The sequence below is a fragment of the Lycium barbarum genome, chromosome 12, assembly GCF_019175385.1.
Source record: "Lycium barbarum isolate Lr01 chromosome 12, ASM1917538v2, whole genome shotgun sequence".
Classification (NCBI taxonomy): Eukaryota; Viridiplantae; Streptophyta; class Magnoliopsida; order Solanales; family Solanaceae; genus Lycium; species Lycium barbarum.
Genome location: NC_083348.1, coordinates 85,091,363 through 85,103,279, shown reverse-complemented (window position 1 = coordinate 85,103,279; position 11,917 = coordinate 85,091,363).

Below are 11,917 nucleotides of genomic sequence, written 5' to 3'. Positions count from 1 at the left end.
TGTGACACTACCAATAGCAGAGCCTGTTTGGATTGGCTTCTAAGTTGGTCAAACCAGCTTATAAGCCATTTTTAACTATTTAGATGTTTGGTAAAATAAAAAACAGCTTAAATTAACTTAAAAAGTACTTAAAATAAGCCAAAACCAAGAAGTTGCCCAACCCTAACTTTTGTTTTTGGGGGGGCTTAAAAGTCATTTTGGTTTGACCAACAACTTTACCCTTTTATCCCTTATACTTTCTATTAATTCCACTACTACCCTTACTTTTAAAAATCCTTTAAACACTTTTATCCAAACACGTAATTACTTATTTATAAAATAACTTTCAGCACTTAAAAAGTACTTTAAGCATTTATACTTAAAAGCTATTTTTTTCCAGCTAATCCAAACGGGCTTTCAATCTCCTCTAAAGCAAGATTTGCAGTAAAACTTGTCCATTCATGAGTGAGCTTTCAAGTGATGTCACTCTATGCTTTTTACTGCAATCATAGGGTGTTGAAGAGCATAGTACAAAAAACTTAAAGACTTAATACATAGGTAACTCCTTTTAACTTGACAGTAAATTTTATTTAGATATTTGAATTGTGACTTGTTCTCGAGGACGAATTTATGCATAAAAAATGAATTATGTGAACACATAGTCACTCGACTAAACTCGGTATATTATGATATAGTTCTTAAAATATATTTAATATTAACTAAAGGAACACATGATCAAACTAGATTGGGTGGAGCACTGTTTAAGCGCTAGATTTAATCCCTTAAGGTCATGGGATCAAACCCAACTAAATGCACTTCCTTTTTTTTATTTTTTATTTTATTTAAAATGGTGAACCCATCCTTTTAAAATTCTGGATTCATACTCTAATTGAGCACCTAAACATATGATAAAGTGTTTCAATTTTCAAATTTTGTTAAAACTTTTGTTCGTGTTCTCAAGAGTCTATTAGGTAGTTAAGTTAGTCACATAAAATATGTCATCACTTTTAATTATACGCATTCACCTTAATAAGTCGTAAAAATCCAGATGTTTTGTAATTGAGGTTGATGCATATAATTAAAGGAGATGACATACGCAATTTAACAACCTAATAGATGCTTGTAACCACACGCAAAAGTTTTTTCAAAATTTGAACTGAAAGTGTCTAATTGAAACACTTTATTACGAGTTCCAGGTGCTCAATTGGAACAAATTATAATTCAAATGTGTTAATGAAATTTATTGACAAATTTAAGGGGTTGCCTATCATCGTATGTATTAAGCCAAGCTTAAAACTACCACAACAATTGTAGTAAGGTCATTCTCTTTTTTCTTATTCTTACTTCTACAACATGATGAAGGAAAGATACATGAGGTTAAGCCTGTCAACCGGTTTTGGTTAACCGGTAACCGGAACCGGTTTCGGTTCACCGTTTAATACTATCCGGTTCGGTTTTGATATTTTTGGGACCGGAACCGGTTAAACCGGTCAATTTTTTTATTTTTTTTTAAATGTAGCCATTGGGACATTGGGCTGGACCGTTGGCCAAAGGTCCATTTGCAAAAATGGTCGTTGCCAAACGGTTCCAAACTCCCCTTTTGGGCCCCCCAACCCCCCTCCCTCCCAAACTTTTTTTTAACACTTTAACCCATCCCCCACCCCTATATAAACCCTTCTCCATTTCCATTTTAATCTACACTAATTCACTCTTCTCTTTCTCTCAATCTCTCAATTATAGTTACTTTGCAACAATTAGCCACTTTAAATTTCTCTCAATTAAATATTATAAAGTCTTATTCTAGTTTCAATTATTAATTTTGCAATTATAATATTGTTGGTGGAGTTGGTGATTTTGCAACAATTCGGAGTAGCTTTGGTGGATTTGCAATTCTAGCCGCCTTCACTTTGTTGGAAATTAGTTCGGCAATTTGGTACCTTCGTTCCAACTCTATCTTTATTTTTCGCTATTTAATTTACGCAATTTAATTTGTTGCAATTTATTTTCTTGTGATTTATTTGAATGTGATTTAAATTAATTCTATTTAATAATGGCGAAGAGATTTAGACGTGGTGTCGGTAGTAGTGGTATCGTTAGGGGTGAGTTTAATGAGAAAACATTTGTGAACGAAACACCTAATTTAGGTATTGATGTTGGTGGAAATAATCCACTTTTAGATCATGAGGCAATGCAACAACATTATACCAACACTTTTAATGAAATTGATGATAATGATGATGATAAAACACAAGCCCCCGAAAATCCCATAAGAGATACAGGTCCTGCACAATCACATACACAAGACAAACCGCCTAGAACTCGTAAGTCAACCGCTAAAATTTGGGGATTTATGACTAAGAATAAGGAAAGAGAAACAGCTACATGCAATATATGTAAACAAGATTTTTTTTAAGCAACAAACTAGTAAGGATGGTGGAACGAGTACACTAACGAATCATATGAAAAGTAGACATAAGGATGTTTGGGGAGAGCAAACGGGTTCAAATATGGGGGGTATTCAAATGACGATAGACCCACGAACCGGTAAAATTTTTAAGTATGACAAGAAAAAAGAGCGTGTAGAAATAGCTAAAATGGTAGCTTATGATTGTTTACCATTTTCCTTTCCTTCGGGTTTAGGGTTAGTTACTTATATTCAATGTTGTTATAATCCGTTATTTGAGGGTATTCCTAGAAGTACTTGTAGAGCGGATGTTATAGATTTGTATAAAAAAATAGATTTTATTTGCGCCATGTATTTAATTCTTTAAATTGTAATGTTTCTCTTACCGCCGATTTGGGTCTTAGTCTTAACAAGTTAGATTTTTTTGCTATTACATGTCATTGGGTTGATGATAATTGGGTGATGCAAAAAAGAATTATAGCTTTTGTATATGATGAAGGGAAAGGTCGTCCCGATGAAAATGTTTTAGCGGATTCAATGTCTACTATTATGAGATTTTTTAACATTTATAGAAAAACACTTTGTATTGCTTTAGATAATGCTTCTAATAATACAAAGACAGTTGGTCTTTTAAAAAGGGAATTAAACCCTCCGCTAATAAAAAAAAAATTCATGTGAGATGTAGTTGTCACATTTTAAACTTGATTGTTAAAGATGGTCTTGAGTGTTTTGAAGATTCTATTCAAAAAGTTAGAAATGCGGTTGCGTTTCTTTTTTGTAATGCTAATAGGGCAAAACTGAGAGATTTTAAGAATTCTTGTGTGGAAAATGGCCTTAGACCTAGGAAAATTCAAGTAGAAGTTGAGACTAGGTGGAACTACACTTACATTATGTTACAACAAGCATATGAGTATAGGATTCCCATACAACAAGTTCACAACCATTTTAATACGAATAATGATGATTGGTTAAATATTACCGATTGGGAAGATGTTAAGGAATGTGTTAAACTCTTACAAAAATTTTATAATGCAACTCTTGCTTTTTTTAGACAATTCTATCTCACGGTAACCGGAATTTTAGCCTACTTAGCGGAAATAACTAGAGTTTTACAAGAGTATAAATATAAATCCGGTTATCAAGCGGCTATTTTTAATATGACAACAAAATTTAAGAAGAATTTTTTTTCCATCCCAACTTTATTTATATTGGGTTCTCTTTTAAATCTTTGTTTAAAAATGTCTTATAGTAGAGCATTGGTTAATCAAATTTATACCTTTTTAGAAGTTGAAGGAAGTTGAACCATCTTTAGCTGAAGTCGAGCTCGCTATTGATGTCGAATTTAGAAAAGTTTTTAGTCATTATTCTAATTTGGAAGAAAATGCTACACCCGTTGCTCCACGCCCTACTACTTCTCAAAGTAGCAAAAAGGGCTTGTCGGGTTTGTTGCATTTAAACGTTTTACATTCACATCCAACTCCTTCTTCTAATGCAAACTTTGATGAATATCACCTTTATTTGATGCAACAAAATGTGGATATCGATCAACTTGATGATTTGGACGTCTTAGCATGGTGGAAGAAATACAAGGCGAGTCATCCGATACTTTTAAGAATGGCTCGAGATATCCTTACGGTTCAAATATCAATCGTGGCTTCGGAGAGTGCATTTAGCCAAGGAAGACAACAAATTGGAGACCATAGACACTCATTATCTGGATTTAGCTTGCAGTATTAGTGTGCATTCGCTATTGGATTAGATCAGAGCGACGCAACCAAAACTTAGAAGCGGTGGAAGGCGAAGAGGAAGAGATTGAAGATTTGATAGCAAGTGGAGCCGACCAAATGGAAGACTTTGAAGATATCTTCATGACCGAATATGATATGGCGGATATTAACCAAATGATTGACAATTGGTGATTTTATTATTCTATTATTTCTTTGCAACTCATGTATTATTTGCAAGTTAAAAAAAAATTACAACTTACAAATAAATGTTATCCATGAATGAATAAAATATATGGCTCATTGAGCTTTCTTCTATTTACTTGTGTTCATATTTTTACTTATATTAAGTTAGGAATATACCTAAAATATACTAAGAATATACTTATAATATACATCAACTTAAATTAAAAACTAGAAAGTTATATACTTGAAAAATAACTAAAATATACTAAGAATATACTTATAATATAAATATACTTAATTTATAAAATAGGAATTTATAAACTTAGAAAAAACTTAAGCTATAAATAACTCAAGTTATAATACATATAACTTAAACATATATAAGTATATATAATATGCATATAACTTAAACATATATAAGTATATATAGTATGCATATAACTTAAACATATATATATATATATATATATATATGAGTTACATAACCTAAGTATATTGATATATATAAGTATATTCTTAGTATATTTTAGGTATATGTAGTATAACTTAAGCATATAACTTAATATATATATACGTATATGTTGTTAGTCAGTAAATATATAAACTTATATAACATATGTAAATATACCTACAATATACTAATAAATACTATAATATATATATACTATACCAAAAAAAAAAAAAAGAGGTTTTGGACCGGACCGGTCCGGTTTCTAGTTTGAAACCGATAAACCGGAACCGGTGGCCGGTTCCGGTTTTTAGACCGGAAACTGGCCAGTTTACTAACCGGTTACCGGTCCGATCCGGTTCAAACTGGATAACAGGCTTACATGAGATATCACGTCACCTCTATTTATCCCTTTCGATAAAATAAAAATATGTAATTGCGAGCAAAGATTTTTTATTCTTTTCCAAATCTACTTAATTACCACTCAAGCAAAACACATAAATACTTTTTTTCTTTTTTCAAATCTACGTACAACTCAAGCAAAAACACAACAAATAGTAGTTAAAATGGATATGGAATAAAATATTTCAAATTTATTATGTTCTGATCCCATCAACCTTCTCTAGAATCAGAGCACCAAACAGCACAACTAGAGACATTCTAAGAAGGAAAAATAGTTAATTCTGGTTATTGAGTTACTATTTTATTCTGATTTTTATTCATGTACTGTTCCATTGAAGTACATGTACCCTTTCATCTAATCACTAATTAATAACTCGTGGGCAAAAAAATTCCAAAACCAAAAATGCTTATTTAGAAAAAAATTATTTTGAAGAGATAAGGTATTTAGATATACTTAAAATCATTTCCTATTAACAGTAGTAGTACTTTTTCTTTTCCTTTTCTACAGAACCAAATATGTACTATGTTTGTCTTGGAAGGAGCAGCTCGAGAAGATAGCTTTACATAAATCTGTCGAACAGATTATTATCGAAATTGAGGGGACATATGAATGCATATGGGTCCTGAGTGGTGATTACTCGTAGGTGGAGTGAATGGAAAATTTGTCACCGACTCGGTGGGCCAGGCGATGGGATATTGTAGAGTCCGGAACCAAAATGTCCCTAAAAAAAATATTTTGACCAAAATATCCCAACAAAAAAAAAATATTACCAAACTATCTTTAGCGCAGTAATTTACTGTGCTAAAGCAGTTAACGGGGACGGCTCCGTTAACTACTATAGCGCAGTAATTTACTGCGCTATAGTTCCCTCCTTTTTTTTTTTTTTTTGTCCGGCTCTTTTGGTTAACCCTTCTTCCATTACACTTTTTAACGTACTTTGACCATAGATTAATCATGCTTCGGAACCCCGAAACTTTAATATTTTATATAGAACCCTACTTATTTTTGTGCGATTAATAAGGTAGGATTAATACATCAAGGATACACAAAAGTTCGGATGGCCGTTTTAGTGGTTGAAAAGTGCTCGAACACCATTTTCGTTTGAAGGCTCGGTGACATTAGCTTGAAGTTCTTTACGAATACTTAAACTTGTTCATTAATAATTAATTAAAAGTTAGTCAAAATGGCAGCATTCATACCAAAAAAAAAAAAAAAACTTAATTAAATTGCATCATTCATAACTTTGAGTAGATGAAAATACTTAAACTTGTTCATTAATAAGAAACTCAAACTTTTTAAAATACAATCATCAAAGTAAGAAAAAAACTTAAAAAACTTTCATCAATTAATGCCCTTGAGTTGATCTTCCGCCACCACCACGAGATGTGCTCGCGAGATGTGCCACCACCACTAGAGGTACTTCCACCACGAAAGTTTCCTCCACCACGAGAGCTACTTCCATCGCGAGATGTAGTTTGACCACCATGTCGTAAGGGACACTTGCGCTTATCATGACCAACATAATTGCAAAATGAGCATTTTCGAGTGTATTTCCCCGGTGGAACATCCATTTCATTATGAATACGCGAGTATGCATTCTTTCTGAATTTACGGATAAATGCTTTATTTGCAACCATTGAAAATGGATCCGGTGGCCAATAACTCTCACTACCAAGTGGGTAGAACCTTCCAGCATACGTTCTTGCATAATTTTCAATTGTATATTCCTCAGCCATGTACGGGGAGGCGTTTTTTCCCACTGCGATAAAACACTTGAAGGCATGAGAACATGACATGTGATATGATTGCCACTTGCCGCATGTATATGTTCTTGGAATCTCACAAATTGTGTGGACGTTACCTCCTTTACCTTGGTGCACACTTGTTGTGAGTTCAAATATGCGCTCTGCAGGGTTGTACTCCATCCGGTCATGTTTCTGAGCCTTATATTTGTGGTACTCGAACAGTTTTGACGGTTTTGGCATCCATCTTAGACCTGCTATTGCATGTGCTTTGGCCTCTTTTAATCTACTGACGAACCGCTCCACAACCTACTTAAATGTCATTCTTACCATTGCGGTGACGGGTAGTCCCCGTACAGATTTCAACAAGCCATTGAATGACTCAGAGCTGTTTGTTGTCAGCATACCCCATCGCCTACCTTCATCCTGGTGTAATGTCCATTTGTCTTTATCAATTGCATTCAACCAGTGGAAGGCTTCCTCATTCGCCCGCCTAATAATGTCCATCTGCAGGTTAAACTTCTTCTCCTGATGCTCTGTTGCAGCCGCCCACATCCAATTGCAAAGTGCTGGGATTCGATATGTCTTTTGGAAGTTTGCCTTCAAATGCCTTAAACAATAACGATGGTAGGCAAAGGGTGGCTGCCACCCCTACAAATTGAACATATTGTGTAATATGCCAGTATGTCTGTTTGATATCACACATATTCCCATGTGATCCTTAATAACGTGTTGCCTTAAGTAGTCCAAAAACATACCCCACGTACTAATGCTCTCATTAGCTGCAATTGTAAAAGCTAGAGGGAATATAGCTCCATTTGCATCCATTCCAACTGCTATTAGCAGCTTTATGTCATACTTCCCGTACACATGTATTCCATCTATTGATATTACAGGCCGACAATGAGCAAATCCATCAATGCGTGGTTTGAAGGCCCAAAACACAAAATCAAAAATATTACCGGGCACACCAGGCTTCGATTTGAGCTTCCATTCAACAACAGTACCATGATTGAAGTGTTGTAGAGCCGCCATGTATCTCGGCAACGTCTTGAAAGAGCCCTTCCAATTGCCGAAGACTATCTCATGTGCACGCCTACGCCCAAGATACGCCTTCCTCCTAGTAACAGTTTTGCTATATACTTTCAGGACGGCTCTAATAAAATCTTTAATAGGGAACTTGAAAAAGTTGAAATATCAGCATATAACAACGAGGAACATTATATTAACACCAAAAATAAAATAAACTTAAGCGAAGGGGATACCTTGGGTTTTCTCTAATGTCGCCAACTAATACACGTGCAATCAAATTAGTATCTAGATTGCAATGATCATCTGGGAGGTCACCCATATCACAAGTGTACTTTGTGTAGAACTTTGAAATAGTCCACATCTTTTCAGTAGTTTCCTTACCACAGAGCATCCATTCGCAGCCTTGATATTTTCTCTTACAGACCAATCGCCAAAGTTTTCGTGTGGAATCGTCAACTTTAAACTCCCTCATCCCCTGGATGCAATAAATCTTAACATCCCTTTGCAATGATTTTTTCGAGCTGAAAATCATCTTTTTTTTTCAATATGAGCCTTTTGTTTTAAAAGATCCACTGGCTCTTTCCACAAATTTCGCCGAATATGATCATCATCCCCAGTAAAGGCAAAGGCATCTGGGCGATCTTCAAGGTGATCAAGATAGGGGATCTCATCGGAATGCTACTGAATCGGGGTCGACTCTTGCTGTTGAAATTGGCTTTGCGGCTGAATCGGAGTCGACTCTTGCTGTTCAAATAGTTGCTGTGAATTCAGTTCCTCCTCGTGTGCCGGACTGTTCATCATGTCTTGCAACAGTTCTACTTGATGTTGAGGATTAGTTCCAACCTCAATCTCATCGTCACTTTGCTCCGCATTAGGTATTTCCTCACTATCGCTGGATGATGTCACTTTATAATTCGAATAATCCGAACCATCCATAGCAGGCCTTTGCCTATAATTTGGTGCAACCACCACATTCTCCCTACATAAGAAATTAGGGTGTTTTAACTACTACACATCAAATAACACTATTGATGTTAAAAAAAATAGATGTATCGATAGTAATCAACTGCACCGAAACTTGAGGAAGGACCATCGCTTTGAGTTGTTGGATAGGCTGAGGATGTTCCAACCTGATTCATTCATCCCGATTGAGGAGACCGTCCGATATGATCCATATCAGGTGTATAACCCCTAAATAATATAGTCGACATCATTAGTAGCATTCAAGTGCCACTGCACATAATAATAATAATAATAATGTAAAAAATGAATATTTACCACTGCCCGTCAAATTGCTGACTTAAACTATCCAAAGGAATTTGGCTAGTCAAAATGCTTTCATACGTACTCATGTCAGGGTAATTGTGTTGATAAGTAGGTTCCGCTTGAGTGACTTCGGCCTGAATTATAGACGGGGCTTCCCGACGAGGTCTATTTCGGGCTTCCCGAGGAGCCTTAGCCATGAATTCAAGTTGATTAATGGGGACCTTCTCTATATACATTTCAAGGCCGTTTAAAGTTATGCATTGCCTATAATCATAAGGCGCCTTCAAATAATCAGTCAAAGAATCATCGTCTTGAATGACCCACTGTCCATAACTAGTTACACCTTGCGGCGTAAATGACATTGGATATTTTCCAATTATATTTAGATCAAAATCACTTCTACTAACTTGTAGTCTATTATACAAGGCTTGGAGTAGTTTTGAGAATTTTAAGTCACGTGGAAACTTAACATGGTATTTTGGGGAAGAACCATAGCGCAAATTATTTTCCTCGAATATAATTTGTCCGTCCCAGAATAAAGAAACTCTAATTCTTGGAACATCTGCCATATTTTGAATAATTTAAGAGGAATACAAAATGCAAAAACTAGATGAAACTTTGAATTTTTTGTTTTTTTTTGCCTTATACGAACTCGGTATTAATAGGATTTGAAGTTTGAATATAGAACCAACGCATGCATGCAATTCACAGTGTCTTGCAGTGTTACGTCAAATCAAATTAAGAACGGAGTGTTGCATAACGCATGAAATAACTGTGTTATGTCAGAACAGCGCAGTAAATTACTGCGTTATTCTGTCACAACGCAGTAAAATACCGCGTTATGACAGTATAACACAGTAATTTAATGCGTTATACTAGTATAACACACTATTTTACTGCGCTATACCCCTGCCCCATATCATCACCTTAACTGTCAAACAGAAAACCGTCATGATTCAAATCAAACTTTATATAACGTAATTTGACGAATAGTTGTTACCAACCACACAACATTCCACACAAAATTGAGTTACTATGTCATTTTTTGACCAATTTAGAGATATTAGTCGTGTTATATCGTTCACTCCAGCAAACATATTTGAAGCAATAGGTAAGACCTGGGAACTAGATGATGATGATTTTCATTACTCAAATAACCCTAACGATAGATTCAATCGAGAATACAATAATAAAATGAGAGAGGAATGAGATTGGCGTGTTAGGGAGGCTGCAGCACTGGAGCACAAGTTAACGTCAGTAGGGCTTAAACGCCCAAAAAAACGTGCTATATCAATGCCTCGCGAAACTCCACAAGAGTTTAATTTGGCTCTTAATCATTTTCGCAAAGAGAACAATCGGATGCAAATACGTTACCATAGGGTAGAATATGGTATACAAAGTAGCACAAGATTTAGATCCAAGTGGGATTCGGACTGTGAAATGTCCGATGAAGATTAATATTTTTCTTACAATAAGGTAAGTAGGTAGGGTCATAAAGACCCTCTCCCTTCCCCCGGGGGTACTTGGGGGTTTGCAACTATTTAAGTAGCCCTTTCTTTTGTTATTAGACTACACCATATTCAATGTCGAGTAGTAGAAACTCAGCTTGGTCTTTACTCCTTCCAAAAGAACCAAATAGCAGTGACGATGAGAGTTCAAATCACAGCAGTTTTTCGAGTGATACCAGTGATTTCAAACTAGATGAGCTAAATCCCACCTTCTAATAGAGCGTAATGATGATTTCCGCAGTGTGAAATATTCAGATCCGCGGGAATATTATTGCGGTTTACGCCGAGAATGGTCACATCGGCTTGTCGAATCAGAACGTCTTGTTCGTGACTTGAAAAATCTCAACGCTCCAATCCCAACAAGGCACTCCTTAACCATGCCTCGAGTAGGTCCAAAAACTTGCGAGCTTACCGTGCAAAGGATTAGAAAAGAAAACAACAGAATGCTGGCAAGACGATGTAGATTTTACATGCTAAAGTTGGCCGAAGAACAAACATCATCAACCGGTAGAGAACTAACTGCTACTGAAAAAAGATGTGTCTTAAGAAACCGCCAATATTTTTCTGAGGACGATATTGAGGACTTGTACTCTGATGATGATTAAGAATTTTGTAATTTTAGTTTTAAGTTTAATTTATGATTATGCTGTTATTTTGAAGAATATTAGTATGTTAAGTATTTTCATCTACTCAAGGTTATGAATGATGCAATTTAATTAAGTTTTTTTTTTTTGTATGAATGCTGCCATTTTGACTAACTTTGAATTAATTATTAATGAACAAGTTTAAGTATTCATAAAGAACTTCAAGCTAATGTCACCGAGCCTTCAAACGAAAATGACATTCGAGCACTTTTCAACCACTAAAACGGCCATCCGACTTTTCTGTATCCTTGATGTATTGATCCTACCTTATTAATCGCACAAAAATAAGTAGGGTTCTATATAAAATATTAAAGTTTCGGGGTCCCGAAGCATGATTAATCTATGGTCAAAGTACGTTAAAAAGTGTAATGGAAGAAGGGTTAACCAAAAGGGAGGGACACTATAGCGCAGTAAATTACTGCGCTATAGTAGTTAACAGAGCCGTCCCCGTTAACTGCTTTAGCGCAGTAAATTACTGCGCTAAAGGTAGTTTGGTATTTTTTTTGTTGGGGTATTTTGATTCAAAATATTTTTTTTTTGAGGCATTTTGGTTCCGGACTCGATGTTGTACGAGAAAATGA